The sequence below is a fragment of the Amblyomma mixtum genome, chromosome 8, assembly GCF_055824585.1.
Source record: "Amblyomma mixtum isolate Tamu chromosome 8, ASM5582458v1, whole genome shotgun sequence".
NCBI lineage: Eukaryota > Metazoa > Arthropoda > Arachnida > Ixodida > Ixodidae > Amblyomma > Amblyomma mixtum.
Window position 1 is genome coordinate 141639988 of NC_143019.1, and position 15189 is coordinate 141655176.

A 15189-nucleotide genomic window follows, 5' to 3' on the forward strand; every position below is an offset into this window, starting at 1 on the left:
ATATACCCTTTTTTGCGCTGCTGTAGATCCCAAGAACGCACTCAGTTCACGCAAAAGCTCATTTTACATGAACATAAGGCCACAAGGAGAGGACGAAGGGCGCGCCTGCTCTTTCAATTATGTCCTATCTCCGTCTACGCTAATTCAGCGCACGCTTGTTTGAAAGCAATGCGTGTTTACAGTGAACACACCAGTATTGACTTTAATGCATACTGCCACAATCACAACACTTCTCCTTGAGCTGCAGCTAAAGATGAACCCAAATTTACAGGATTCGATCATGGAAGCTTGCATACAATAACTGAAGAAGTTGCGTGGGGTGTTTTTCAAAAACACTATAAATTAAAAAAAAAAGAGTTTTCCTGCGATTCATTAAGCCGAAAATGCAATAGTGATTCATGCTACCTTAATTTTAAAATTTTTATTTCATTTTTCTCTAAGCCACCGGCGCGAGGCTTTCAAACGTTTTGTGAAAGCTACTGACGACATACACGAGTGTCGTACGAAAGGAGAGACAAGAGCTACTGCTATACTCACCCATTCAATAGCCAATTGAGTCCCTCTCTATACATACCGAGGAAATGAAACGTCTCTTCCGGTTGAACAATGCTCATATAAGGGAGGAAAAGATGGTTTGATTTGGTTTCTTGAGGTTTAACGTCCCAAAGCGACTCAGGCTATGAGGGATGCCGTAGTGAAGGGCTCCGGAGGTTTCGACCACCTGGGGTTGTTTAACGTGCACTGACATCGCACAGTACACGGGCCTCTAGAATTTCAGGAGGAAAAGAAAGTAAGCTATTGATGCAAGGCGTGAGGTAGGAAATGTTCCCTGCCCTTCCACGCAACCCTCAAAAAACTGCTGCCGAATTCATTAGAGAAGCGACTACTGTATAAAAAGTCTTTGATGCCTGAGTCCGTCAACGCAACCGCCTAGCCCAACTCTATGTCATCCTCCCGGCCAAAACGTCTGCGAGCAGCTTGAACTTGCCCGGAGATGATTCTTCGTGAAGCCGTCAGCGAAGAACTGCACCAACTCCTGTCACCGCCAACGCAGCCTCAGGTGGCAGCGCTCACGGACGTCATCCGCGAAGATGTTGGACAATAATTGGCCGTTCCTAAGGCCAACCCGACAGCCTTAGGCCACGACTGACGCCACCGCTGTGGACTAAGGTGACTGGCTAGCTCAAAACAACGAGCCCAAGCGCCTTCCTAGCATCTCCAGTCACCCGCCCAACCTCGCGTGTATCAGCAAGTTCCGCCAAGGAATGAAGATCTCTTAAGAAAACCGACCAGCGTCGCCCACTCTGGATTCACTGCGACGAGGTCGGCCACTTCCCCGTGGCAATAACGAAAATTCGCACCCTAAGCTTTCTTCTACGACGAACCAGGACCACATTCCTGCCAGCAACCTCACGAACCTGGAGCCTTAGCTGCGTCGCGCCAAAAACATGCCAAGCCGCTGATGGCGGCCCCGGTCGCCATGGACTGCGCGCTTTGCTTCGCCATGCGCACCTGCGCAGCAGCCATTCCCAGAATACGTCCAAGATTCCGTATGGGAAACTAAAGAACGCGAGCTTTGAAAATGAGGTTGCTTGGCGGTGAAACAAGGAAGATCCTCTACAGACCACTGTGCATGACGACGCTGCACCTGTGACGAAGCCGCAAAGAAGCTTGACGTCGAGCACACCCGCCATGACAAGGGCGCCGGCGCCCAGCGAGATCAGAGCGACGTGCCCCAGCCGCGATCATAGCACCCGAAGTCGAGACAATGCCCCAAGGCCTATGAGCAATGCGAGGACAAGAACCATTGACTTGGAAGCTGGTGTCGGCGGTCGCAAGCTGCATGCATTAATGCACCCACTAGCGAATTACTCTATCGTCAGTGTACCCTTTGCTGCTCCGCTGAAGAAAGGGGCGCGATTAAAGAAATTCGGGCAGGTTGGTGCTTTTGGTTAACTTGCTGCGACATGGTAACTTGCACAATAATGCACAAGGGACAACTAAAAGATACCGACGCGCGCGCGCGTACCCACGCACGCTCGCACACACACACGCGTGCGCGCGCACGCACACGCACGCACGCACGCACGCACACACACACACACACACACACACACGCGCGCGCGCGCGCACGCACACGCACACACACACACACACACACACACACACACACACACAAACACACATTCCCACACATATACGCACGCATGCACGCACGCGTGCCCAGCGCGTGTCCCTTATGCATCTTTTCGTTGTCCCTTTTGTTTTATTCGGCTAGTTACTATGCCACAGCTCAAGAAAGTTGTAGTGTGCGCCACAGATCAACACATACCGACTAGCAACCTACAAATTACCCGTTAATTCAACATACAGTTGCTAACATACGCAGGGCGAGACGGGTGCCTCTGGCGGCAGGTAATCACATACTGTTGCGACCCGGGTAGCATGGCCGGAGACCGGTGATGGGACGAGGAGGATGGGAGACTGGGTTTAGAGGAGAGAGAGAGAGAGGGAAATGCAGGGATGAGGGTTTAGAGGAAGGTAACGAAAAACTACAGACTTATTTACATTCTTTACATAGAGCGGGACTGAGAATGGCTCTCAGTGGAAGGGCACGTCTTCGTCAACCGTAGTCGACTGGAGCTAGCAGGCTTTTCTCGGCCACACTCACAGCCGAGTTAAATATGGTTCGGATTCCCCAGATCCCTGGCTGAGGAATAATGTTCGAAGAGCACTGTCCAATCGGATGGACCGAAGGGGACATTCGTGTTACCACCCACGGCAGGGCAGGTGTGGGCTGTTCCACTCTCTCGCAGCTGGGTCGATGGGAAGGGGGAGATGCTGACTCATCCAGCCCGGCTGGAAAGGAATCTCCCGCAGTCTTCCAGCAGGTGAATGAACTTGCTTCCCCGCCCGTTGTCCAGAACACGAGTCGGGAACACAGCAGTCTTCAATTAACAGCCATCGTGACTGGCGCCGCCACGTCGCCTCCGTTTCCGCTGTGGTTGCTCTGACAATACCTCCGGCGCGTCTCCTGCCTTTGCCGCTGCTGCCGTGGTCACCTCCGCTCAAGGAATTCCGCTGCACTAATCCACTTAGGCTCGGAGGGGGGCAGTCCAAGCACCCCACTGCACCACCGCCGTCGCGAGGTCGTCGGCCTTTTCGACTGTTAACGGTAGCTGCTTGATCGGGCCCACGTGCCCATAAGTACGGTCACGACAATACCAGAACCAAATCCAAATACACAACATATTTACTTTCTTACAAAAAACAGCTACATGGGTTGGTAATGTAGTGTGTTAGTGCTTGCACTTCAAATTCTATTTACAGTAATGACAACGTGCTTGTACCATACACTTAACTGCGCACGAATGCAAGCAACTAAATAAACAAGAAATGCCGCTATTTTCACAGCAAAACAACTTCTCCTCCAACACTTGGTATCCATAGCGATTGGAGGGTCGTCTGTTCCTTGGTGGCTGTGCCCTACGCTGCAGTGTCTCTGCTTCAGAAAAACCACTGGCTGCAAGTGAAATCACATCTGGCTCGCCGCAGGTTACGTGTGCCATAGGCGGCTGCTTCGCTGTAGCCACAGCTGAAGACCCCGAAGTTGCCGCTTCCGGAATGGGGCCCTCCACAGTAGGCGTTGAGCTGCTTTCACTTGTGGTACCACTCCTGCCATTCTTTTCTCTCCAACCACAAAGGGCAGCAGAGGCTCATGGAATCGTCGACAGCTTCGAAGCGTTCCATGTTTTGCCGTCATCAAGGCGGAAAGACGATGGGTTCTTCTTGCTGCTCAGTTTTCTTGGGGAAGTGAACGCCAGACCATCGTTAAAAGCAGTTTTAGGTTTTTGTTACCCGCACAAGGCCGCCAACATTCACTCTGGTTTCCCTTGCGGCCCTGCTGCAATCCCCTCTCTAAGGCTATAATACCACCAATATAGAAAATCACGACCCTACGTCCCCACAGGATTTTGGACATTACACCATGAGACGCAGAAGGCACGGAAGCTAGCCCGAAGCATACTCGTTGAAACCGAAAAATGGCTTCGTGGGTTCGAAATGTTGTCAAATCACGACTTGCTGGATACAGCAGGACCTGGTGGTAAGCGGATGCGAGGTCCAGCTTAGAGAGGCTCTACAATAGTTCTTCTGTATGAGGAAGTGGAAAGCTGTTTGCTACGACAGCTGTGTTTGCCAGCCGAAGGTCTAAAGAGAGACGAATACCTCCCTCTTAATTTTGAACAACTGCTATAGGTGACACCCATCCTGATGCCTCCACCCTCTCTATCATCTCCAGATTTTCCAACCGACGGCGCTCTTCCGAGACCAGTGGTCGCAGTGAGAGCGGAAGGTGCCCAAGTTTTGATTGAACTGGCTGCCCTGTGAATAGCATTTTGAAGTGGTGCACAAGACATTTCACTTCCGCTGTGTTTGCAACAAGCGAGGCTCCCCTCATACCAACAGAAGCAGCGTGCGCCTGGGCGGCGGCTTCAATCAGAAAAGCTTTGATTTGGAGAAAGTAATACCGCGAACTATTCGTTTTCTGTGAAAGCCCGAGGATATTTATTCGATGACTGGGAAAGAGTACCTCGGCGTCATGTAGAGTACCGAGAAATTCGGCCCCTACCAGTACATACGACTATTCCATGTCGTCAACCGTCACCACGCAGTGTGCTGTTGTATCAATCTGACGGATTCCTCCGACCGCCTCGCTCGGTGTGGACTGCGCCTCCATGAGCTCGACACCACCGTCGTCTACAAGTCTGGACGGAAGCACATCGCTGCAGACTGCCTATCGCGAGCCTCTGCCCAAAAGCAGCCGGAAGGCGACGACGAAGACGCCTTTCTTGAATCTTTAACGACTAGTGATATCGCGTAACGCCACCAACGTACAAACCCTGAGCTGTAGCGCCTCTTCGAATGCCTGGAAAAAAAGACTTTTGGGCTCCAGAAGCGTTAAGACGTAAATTAGCCACCCTTTTGTCTTCAGAAGCGAGTTGTCAAGGAATGCTTCGCGCCTAGTAAGACCGCCAACCTTGTCGTCATCCCTGCGAATCCTGGTTTCAAAAATCCACAGGCTTCACACAATGAGCCATCAGCTGGCCACCTCGGCTTCACCCATACCATCCGCTGAATTCTTATCAATCTCCGAAAAATGAGATACGAGCACTTTGTTGAAACGATTCGTGACTACAGGCCAAGATGGCTGCATAATGTCCCTCATTCTTTCTAGAGTTAGCTCTGGAATAGGGGCGGTGTAGCGACATTTTTTCGCGTCTAGCCACGTTTTTGTGATAGCCGCCATAACTTTATGTGACCTGAGGAGATAGGATGTCTAATTAGAAAGCGTCGCCCTTTGTGTCTTGATGGAAGGTTCACAAACTAAGCTGCGCACTAAAGCAGCTGTTTTTTTTTTATCTCTTTTGTTAATCTGTTTTGTTTTCTTTATTGGTTAATTTGTTTTTCTGAAGCGTGCCATTTGGCAGGCTGCTCACCTGCACACCGAGTTGCCAGGAACCTACCATGTGAATGTGCATATACAGGGTGTTTCACCTAAGACATTAAACTACTTTTAAAAATATGCTTTTTGAAATCGAAAAGCGATTTCTTCACCATAGCATTCTCAGCGGCGTAGTACCTCAGAATACAGCGAAGGCATGCTAACTAGCAGAGTGGTTAACTAATATTGAATAGTTAACCATTTACTGTAAGGCTCTTTTATTACTGAAGGGTGTGTAGCTCACCATAAGTAATGTCCATATCATATTAAGAATTTTTAAAACTCGGTTACCCCCGGCGCCGTGGCCCAAAAATGTTTGATTATTCCGACGAGTTACGTGCGCTGGCGAGGTTGCTTTGCCACCAAGCTTCTCGAAAGCATGTGCATTTTGGCGCCATGTGGCCAAAATGTCTTAGGCACAGCTCCGAAGCGTTTCCGGAATACTAAAAACTGATGCGAGTATTACGGTGAGCTACACGCCTATCATTAGTTAAGAAACCTGACAGTGATAGTTAAAAGTTAACTATTCAATACTGTCACGCATATTACGCGACACACAATCGGGGACAGAAGAACTGCTGCAGGCTACCGAGCAGTCGCAAGCAAGATGGCGAAGCGCTTCTGAGCTGTAGGATACCTCCCTCGTCTGCAGCATCGCTTCGATGCGGCCTGTTTTCACAGTGGTTTCACCTTGCTTTTAACGTGGGAAAAAGGGGTTGAACGCGCTATCACGACACAGAAGCGGCGGCACTCAGCGTCAAGTACAATCAACAGGACGGTCGTGGTACGGCTTCATACGAACGACGTGCACAACATCCGGATGCGGTGGTCTGCGCGATGGGCGGCCTGGGGTTGCCGGTGAAACTTCGTACGTCACGTCGCTAATGCGGCGGAGAACTCGGTAAGGTCCGAAGTATCGGCGAAGTAATTTTTCGGACAACCCACGGCGTCGAACTGGTGTCCAAACCCACACGTGGTCGCCTGGCTGGTACGTAACAAATCGCCGTTCGAAATTGTTGCGATCAGCGTCGACGTACTGTTGACGATGTATTCGCTGCCTGGCCAGTTCATGTGCTTCTTCAGCCCGCTGAACGAAAGCGGTGACGTCAAGATCAAGCTCTCGGTCACACTGAGGGTCGACGGGCAGCATGGCATCCAAAGATGTAATAACTGGATGAGCGAAGATAAGCTGGAAGGGCGTGAGCCGCGTTGTCTCCTGCAGGGCCGTATTGTAGGCAAATGTTACGTATGGGAGAATTTGGTCTCACTTTTTATGGTCCACATCCACATACATGGAGAGCATGTGGGCCAGGGTTCTGTTGAGGCGTTTCACCAGGCCATTTGTCTGTGGGTGGTACGCCGTAGTGCGCCTATGGCTGGTGTGGGTCACACCTAGGACTGCCTGAGTCAAGCGGGCCGCGAAAGCAGCTCCACGGTCATTAATGGTAACCGCAGGGGCGCCAAGACGCAGCACCATATTGTGTACAAAAAACGTGGCTACTTTGACAGCAGTTTCCTTTGCAAGGGCCGTCGCCTCAGCGTATCGCGTCAAGTAACCCGTCGTGACAGCAATCCAACTTTTCCAGCGATGACTTCGGGAAAGGGCCGAGTTGGTCCATTCCTACTTTTTGAAAAGGAGTCTTCAGAGGCTCTATGGGGTGAATAAATCCGGCGTGTTTGAAGGGTAGGCGTTGGCAGTAACGACAGGGTTTGACGTATGTCCGCACTGGTGGAAGTAATCTGGGCCAGTATTACCTCTGCCGAATCATTGCTAAGGTACGATTGACTCCCAGGTAGACGGCAGATGGTTCGTCGTGGCAACCGCTCAAGAGATCGGGTCGCAGCTGTGTCGGGACTGCGAGCAGAAATGTTACGGTGTTGCTATAAAAGTTGCGCTTGTAGAGGACACCGTTTTTCCGAGTTAAAGACTGCAGCCCACGAAGGGAAACACGAGGAACACCGGGATCATCGCAACCTTTCAGGTACGCGATGAACGGCGCTAGCTCTGGGTCCGCCCTTTGAAGCCGCGCCTTATCGGTTGCGCTAACAGCACCAAGGAAAGAGAAATCTTCAGTGATTTCTGGCGAAACCAGCATGGTTTCTGGTGAAACCAGCATTTCTGGCGCGCATGATAAACAATCAGCATCTTGGTGCTTCTGCCCCGACTTGTGCACGACCGTTAAGTCGTACTCCTGTAAACGGAGGCTCCCCCTCGCCAACCGCCCAGATGGATCTTTTAGGCTGGACAGCCAGTATAAGAAGTGGTGGTCACTGACAACGTGAAAGGGTCTTCCGTAGAGGTATGGGCGGAACTTACTGATGGCCCAGAGTACAGCAAGACATTCTTTCCCAGTTGTTGAATAGTAGCGTTCCGAGCGCAGAAGTGTGCGGCTTGAGTAAGCGTTGACTCATTCAGCACCGTCCTGCCACTGTACCAGGACCGTCCTAAGGCCTACATTGCTGGCATTGGTGTGCATGTCTGTTGCTGCGGCGTCTCCGAAATGGGCAAGTATCAGTGGGCGTTGCAGGCGGTGGTGGAGCTCCACGAAAGCATCCTCTTGGTCGCTTCCCCACAAGAAGGGTGTGCAGTCTCTGTTTAGTACTGTTATTAGTCCAGTTATTGTGGAGAAATCCTGTACGAAATCAAAAACAGGCAGGCTTTCCCCAGATAGTAATCAGTTCAGTTGCTGAAGCTGTTCTCAAGAAGATCAAACAAGAAAGGAATAGGAACCAGACAATGGTTGCAGCTGCAAAAAAGAAAGTGAAACCTGTGGCCATCCCATATCAGCACAAAGTGGCTCATAACCTCAAACGCGTGGCTAACAAGTTTAAGGTTGCGCTCCGTCCTGTCTACCTTGCCTTATTGTGTCGTCTTTCTGTGCGCATAAAAGAAATCTGAGTATGAACCAACCAGCCCCACAACGTATATTCTTGTGTAGTAAGAGCACAGCCCCAAAAACCATCGAAGACACTTTTTGTCAGTGGGGCTTGGAAACTGGCGACATCAGCGGTCTTGTCGGGATCTGGAAGAATACCGCGCGCGCTGACAACATGCTGACAACATGCGCTGACAACAAGCCCCTCAAAACCGAAATAGCATTTCTCAGGCTTGATTGTAAATAAGAACAGAAATTTGGGCTAGTTGGTATGGATTCATATTTAGCAGCGCAAAAAAAAAATCTCTGCCTCTCCCGTAAACGAGAGTAGAGTAAGCATGAAATGTTTACGGGCCTAATGTCATCTCGGTGGACACCCGAACCGCACCGTACAGGAAGGGAGGAACGCCACCACCCGTTCAGCGCGATGCCTTGCCATTTGAACGCAAGGTTTTTTGAGGAAAGGAAATGGCGCAGTAATTCTCTCCCATCTCGGTGGACACCCGAACCGCACCGTAAAGGAAGGGAGGAACGCCACCACCCGTTCGGCGCGATGCCTTGCCCTTTGAACGCAGCGCTTCTCCCCCGGATCACGTATGACAACGAAGTGTAACGTGGCATTTATGTGCTTTTTGCACGCGTTATTAGAAATCGGAAATTATAATTCCGTGCATTATCAAACCCTTTCTTGGGATGGCGTTGCGCACACGAACAAACGTACACAGGAAGAGGCAGAAGACAGAAAGAGCGCAAACTATCAACTAGATTTATTGCTTTCGCAACAGAATATATAGGCAGCATACACACGTGCAAAACAGAATAGGGAGAGGGAAAGAAAGGACAGGGGGGAAGGGGATATCAAGTCAGGCCTGCATAGGTCAGCGAAAGCTACGGATAAAATTCCTTTCCCTATCATATAAGGTGACCGAGGTATCGCTAATACAATCTCCGCCTTTTTCCCTGATGTGGAAAGCTTCTAAAAGTTCGCGGGCTATTTTGCTTTTGCTCTTGCCCAGAATCTTGATGTAATTGAGCATCGCTTCCATAATCAGATCACCAGGCTGCTTTCAGCCGGATTCCCCTGCTCGCTCATCACAGCGGTAGCCGAGAACCTTCTCCAGAAGACAAAGAAAGGCAAGCATAGCTGTGACCTTGAGCGCTTGCGGAGTGCGAAGCCGACGGTGCTTCCTTACATGCACAAAGTCGCCCACAATTTAAAAAAAAAAAAAAAGTGGCAAACAGGCATGGTGTTCCGGTGGTTTTGTCCGCTCCAAAAAAGCTTGCTGGGTTATGCCCCAGGATCGCCGAGGAAGGAGCCCCACGGAGCGCATGTACAATAAAACATGCAGAACAATATGTCAAATGTGCCACGGGCGTGGTGTATCAAATCCCGCTCAAGTGTGGACGCGTGTATGTCGGCCAAACTGGACGCTGCATAAATGAGTGCGCAGGGGAGCATGCTCTATCTGTAAGAAAAAGAGACGGGGCGAACTTGCCTGCCCATTGCATTTCATGCTCTGGTTGTGAGCCGATGTTCAATTACATCAAGATTCTGGGCAAGAGCAAAAGCAAAATAGCCCGCGAACTTTTAGAAGCTTTCCACATCAGGGAAAAAGGCGGAGATTGTATTAGCGATACCTCGGTCACCTTATATGATAGGGAAAGGAATTTTATCCGTAGCTTTCGCTGACCTATGCAGGCCTGACTTGATATCCCCTTCCCCCCTGTCCTTTCTTTCCCTCTCCCTATTCTGTTTTGCACGTGTGTATGCTGCATATATATTCTGTTGCGAAAGCAATAAATCTAGTTGATAGTTTGCGCTCTTTCTGTCTTCTGCCTCTTCCTGTGTACGTTTGTTCGTGTGCGCAACGCCATCCCAAGAAAGCTATGCACCAACTCGCCCAGCAAGAAGTTCTTCTACATTATCAAACCCACAGCTCCACTGATAACTTGATAAACATTGAGAAGGCACTGGCAGCAGTTATTTTTTGTCTCGTTTGGAGACCAACCGGCGCTTGCATGCCGGTCGCGTAGGAGGGCTTAGAGAGTCTCGTTAAATCTCGTTAAGTCTCGTACGGTGCCCGGATGTTCTCGTTTCAGAGCCCGGATGACTGGAATTCAGTGCCCGGATGAGTGGATTTCAGTGCCCGGATGACTGGAATCCAGTGCCCGGATGAGTGGATTTCAGTGCCCGGATGATGGCTCTCGGTCTCGGCGTGACGTCACCACACTGCCGACAACGGGAGCTAAAAGCATTTCATGCTTAAAAAAAATCTCTGCCTCTCCCGTAAACGAGAGTAGAGTAAGCATGAAATGTTTACGGGCCTAATGTCATCTCGGTGGACACCCGAACCGCACCGTACAGGAAGGGAGGAACGTAACCACCCGTTCAGCGCAATGCTTTGCCATTTGAACGCAAGGTTTTTTGAGGAAAGGAAATGGCGCAGTAATTCTCTGCCATCTCGGTGGACACCCGTACCGCACCGTAATGGAAGGGAGGAACGCCACCACCCGTTCGGCGTGATGCCTTGCCCTTTGAACGCAGCGCTTCTCCCCCGGGCCCCTGTGCGCCTGCGCGGCTTTGCTTCGATGCGCGAAGCCCCTAAGAGATCACGTGTGACAAAGAAGTGTATCGTGGCATTTATGTGCTTTTTGCACGCGTTATGAGAAATCGGAAATTATAATTCCGTGCATTATCAAACGCACAGCGACTGATATATTGATAAACATTGAGAAGGCACTGGCAGCAGTTATTTTTTGTGACTGCTTTGGAGACCAACGGGCGCTTGCATGCCGGTCGCGTAGGAGGGCTTACAGAGTCTCGTTAAATCTCGTTAAGTCTCGTACGGTGCCCGGATATTCTCGTTTCAGAGCCCGGATGACTGGAATTCAGTGCCCGGATGACTGGATTTCAGTGCCCGGATGACTCGATTTCAGTGCCCGGATGGCTCGATTTCAGTGCCCGGATGACTCGATTTCAGTGCCCGGATGACTCGATTTCAGTGCCCGGATGACTCGATTTCAGTGCCCGGATGATTCGATTTCAGTGCCCGGATGAGTGGATTTCAGTGCCCGGATGATGGCTCTCGGTCTCGGCGTGACATCACCACACTGCCGACAACGGGGGCTAAAAGAATTTCATGCTTAAAACGATGGCAAAAGCGAACGAGGAGACATAACACAAGCGCAGACTATCAACTGAATTTTTACTCACGGAAAGGAAGGTTTAAAGGCGTAAGAAAACATAAAAGGACACACAGCAACCGATTTACACGCGTGCAAAGGAAGCAAAAAATTCTCTGCCTCTCCCGAAACCGAGAGTAGAGTAAGCATGAAATGTTTACGGGCCTAATGTCATCTCGGTGGACACCCGAACCGCACCGTACAGGAAGGGAGGAACGCCACCACCCGTTCAGCGCGATGCTTTGCCATTTGAACGCAAGGTTTTTTGAGGAAAGGAAATGTTGGAGTAATTCTCTGCCATCTCGGTGGACACCCGAACCGCACCGTAAAGGAAGGGAGGAACGCCACCACCCGTTCGGCGCGATGCCTTGCCCTTTGAACGCAGCGCTTCTCCCCCGGGCCCCTGTGCGCCAGCGCGGCTTTGCTTCGATGCGCGAAGCCCCTAGGAGATCACGTATGACAACGAAGTGTATCGTGGCATTTATGTGCTTTTTGCACGCGTTATTAGAAATCGGAAATTATAATTCCGTGCATTATCAAACGCACAGCGACTGATATCTTGATAAACATTGAGAAGGCACTGGCAGTAGTTATTTTTTGTGACTCCTTTGGAGACCAACCGGCGCTTGCATGCCGGTCGCGTAGGAGGGCTTACAGAGTCTCGTTAATTCTCGTTAAGTCTCGTACGGTGCCCGGATGTTCTCGTTTCAGAGCCCGGATGACTGGAATTCAGTGCCCGGATGACTGGATTTCAATGCCCGGATGAGTGGATTTCAATGCCCGGATGAGTGGATTTCAATGCCCGGATGAGTGGATTTCAATGCCCGGATGAGTGGATCTCGGTCTCGGCGTGACGTCACCACACTGCCGACAACGGGGGCTAAAAGCATTTCATGCTTAATAGCGTTTCATTCCTGCGTGATATAAGAACACAACAACAGCAGGAAAACAAATGCAATCGCATCAGGCCAACCCCCGTACTGTCTACTCGCACTCAAGAAACTGCGCAGAAAAGGAACCTTCTCATCCTGCAGGCTGACAGACGGCGGTGCGTCACACGCGTCTGATTCTTTCTTAATCAAGTAAGCTTCTATCAGCTCCCGGCATAACTTATCACTGTGCCTCAAAAAGATGCTTGTCCTGTCTAAGTGAGAAAAGCAGTCTTTGCAGCCCCTGCAATGCAAGGAGAGGTTGAATACACAGCGCCTTTCAAAGATCGGCGGTGTTCCGCTAGACGCTCATTGATACATCGACCAGTGTGGCCGATGTAATTCTTCCCACATGAAAGCGGAACGCTATACACAACACCTGTGTCAATCTGTGAGCCTATTTCCTTGGGCTATCGTACATTTACTCCTTGCGCGGTCACCACCTCACTCAAGCTTTTTTCGCACAGCTCTGCACACACACCAGCAAGCTTATTATTCGCAGCGAAAACAACATTCTCCTCGTGCCTCGCCCCTACTTTATTTAGGCGATGTGAAATGCCGTGGATGTACAGAATTCATACCATTTGTTTTTTCGCGGAATTCTGTTTGACGATGACCGCGGGCCTACCTGTCCTGGCCAAGATCTTTTTAGTGACTCTAGCCAGAGTCTGATCAGGAAAACCTGCTTCCTTAAGCCTGCGTATTTGTCCCAGGAAGCTTGTTTCAACCTTGTGGCAGCAGGATGTTGAGAAGGAGGCTTTTAGTAACAAGTACCAATGCCTGCCTTTACCAATTTAGAATGACAAATCTGTGATTGAGGAGGGGCTGTTCCGTCCTTGGGCGACACTCCCAGCACACCCCACTCTCATGGCAACCAATCGTCAGGCCTAGGAACTGGATGGAGCATGGCTGTGGTAATTCAAATGTGAACTTCAGACCGTCGCCCCTTTCCTTGAACATCTTGACGACGTCCGGGACAACCCCGGGAGGAGCCATCTTTTAGGAGAATCAAAAATTCATCAGCGTACCGGAAGACTCGTTCTGCAAGATCAGCAAGATCTTCAGCTAGTTTTACGCCCATTCTGCTTAGGAATATGTCGCTCAAAACAGGTGCGACACGGGATCCAATGCAGACGCCAGACCTCTGGACGTACACTTTTCGCCCCACCCGACGAAGGTCGAGTCGAGGTAAAATGATAGGAGCTCTAGGAAACTTTCAACTTAAATAACATATTCTGTCATAAACACAACCTCATCATTATCCTCGATGATGCAATCCTTCACATACTTCATAAGCTGTGCATGGGGTAAAGAGTAAACTAAAGTAAACTAATCTAAGCTGAAGGCGAAATTCCTCTTTTACTCTACCTGTGAGAGCAGCTTCCCAAGATCTGTAGAGTTCTTCACCAAAAATCGGTCGAACAACCTTAAAGAAACCCGATGACGCTGAAGAAATCCGGAAACAGCATGCTGCCAGGTGTCCAGCTCCGAAACAATTGCCCTGAAGGGAACGTCCAGCGTACAGGTCTTTGCTTTGTTGGGACTGGGTGTCCGAGCCAGGAAACGGTCGAGGCGACGGTGAGTAAAATGATTTTTATGTACAGTATGTACAAGGGCTTTTACATGATACAAGGGCCAAGAGCACCACGAGCTAGCACAAAGAAGGGCGGCCCTGGCGGCGAGCGTAGCTCCGGCGTGATGGCTCCTCTGCTGCCCGTCTACTCTCGGGTTCAGCGCGGCTCCGCTTTTAAAGCCACTGGTAACGGTTACGGCAGCCAGCCGTTCAAATCCTCCAATCAGGTCACGGCACTGGCCACCGTTCAAATTAGACCAATGGTCGAGAGCCGGCGAGCGTCGGAGGAGTTCGCACCGACGGAGAGGAGGGGAGGAGGAAGGGTCCGTGTCGGCGCCGGCGTGGCTGGATGAGTCACGCTGCACGTCGCGACATGTCCGGGAGTGTCTGGGCCTGCTTTGAGCGACGGCGGGCGCGCAGCGCTTGATTCCGGAGAGGCCAGCCAGCGAAATGTGGGCGCCGGCACTACAGCACCACCGCCGCCAGACAATGCGCCACGAAGACGAGCTACTTCCGCGGGGCTCGGATGCGGGGCGCGCTCGTACGCCAGGCGCCTCCAAGTTCTCGTCCGGTGTTCAGCCGCAGGTAGCTCCAGGCTCCTTTCCGAGAACGGGTCCCGCTCGTGAGGACAGGGTCACTGCTCCGCAGCTTTGTCGCCCAGGTGACTGGATCAGCTTCGCTCGGTCCTTCGGAAGAGCTTGCTTCTCAGCATCGGTCGTTGATCATTCTGCATCTTGCCAAGAACCGACCGACAACAGGCAACACCCAACACGAGCAAGTGCCCTCCGTCACCCGTCAAAACACCAGACTTCAAAGTAAAAAAAAACTCTGCTGGCTATATTTCTGTCCCCTTTTTGTTCCCTCTTCTACAAGAGACACATGTGGGATACAATAACTCCAAAGTAATTAACTCAAACAAAGTGTCAAACTCATGTAACACACGGAATAAAATGAATGCAAAGCAAATTCGCTCTCTTGAGATCACTCGGCCAGAAGAACACTCAGCTGAGGCCACAAATGAGGACATTAATTTTTCCCCGATCTACGTGCGAACTTAATAGCTGTTTGCGAAGATACAAAATATAAGTTATGAGGAGGCGAAGGCAGCCTTGCTTAGAACACACG

The 15189-nt window shown here is 50.7% G+C and overlaps 1 protein-coding gene across 1 annotated transcript in view; it reads right to left on the minus strand.

The window, feature by feature from the left end:
* Nucleotides 1–15189, minus strand: part of LOC149334660 (thiopurine S-methyltransferase-like) — a 46409-nt gene that overhangs the window by 10749 nt on the left and 20471 nt on the right. The gene's annotated exons all lie outside the window — the stretch shown is intronic.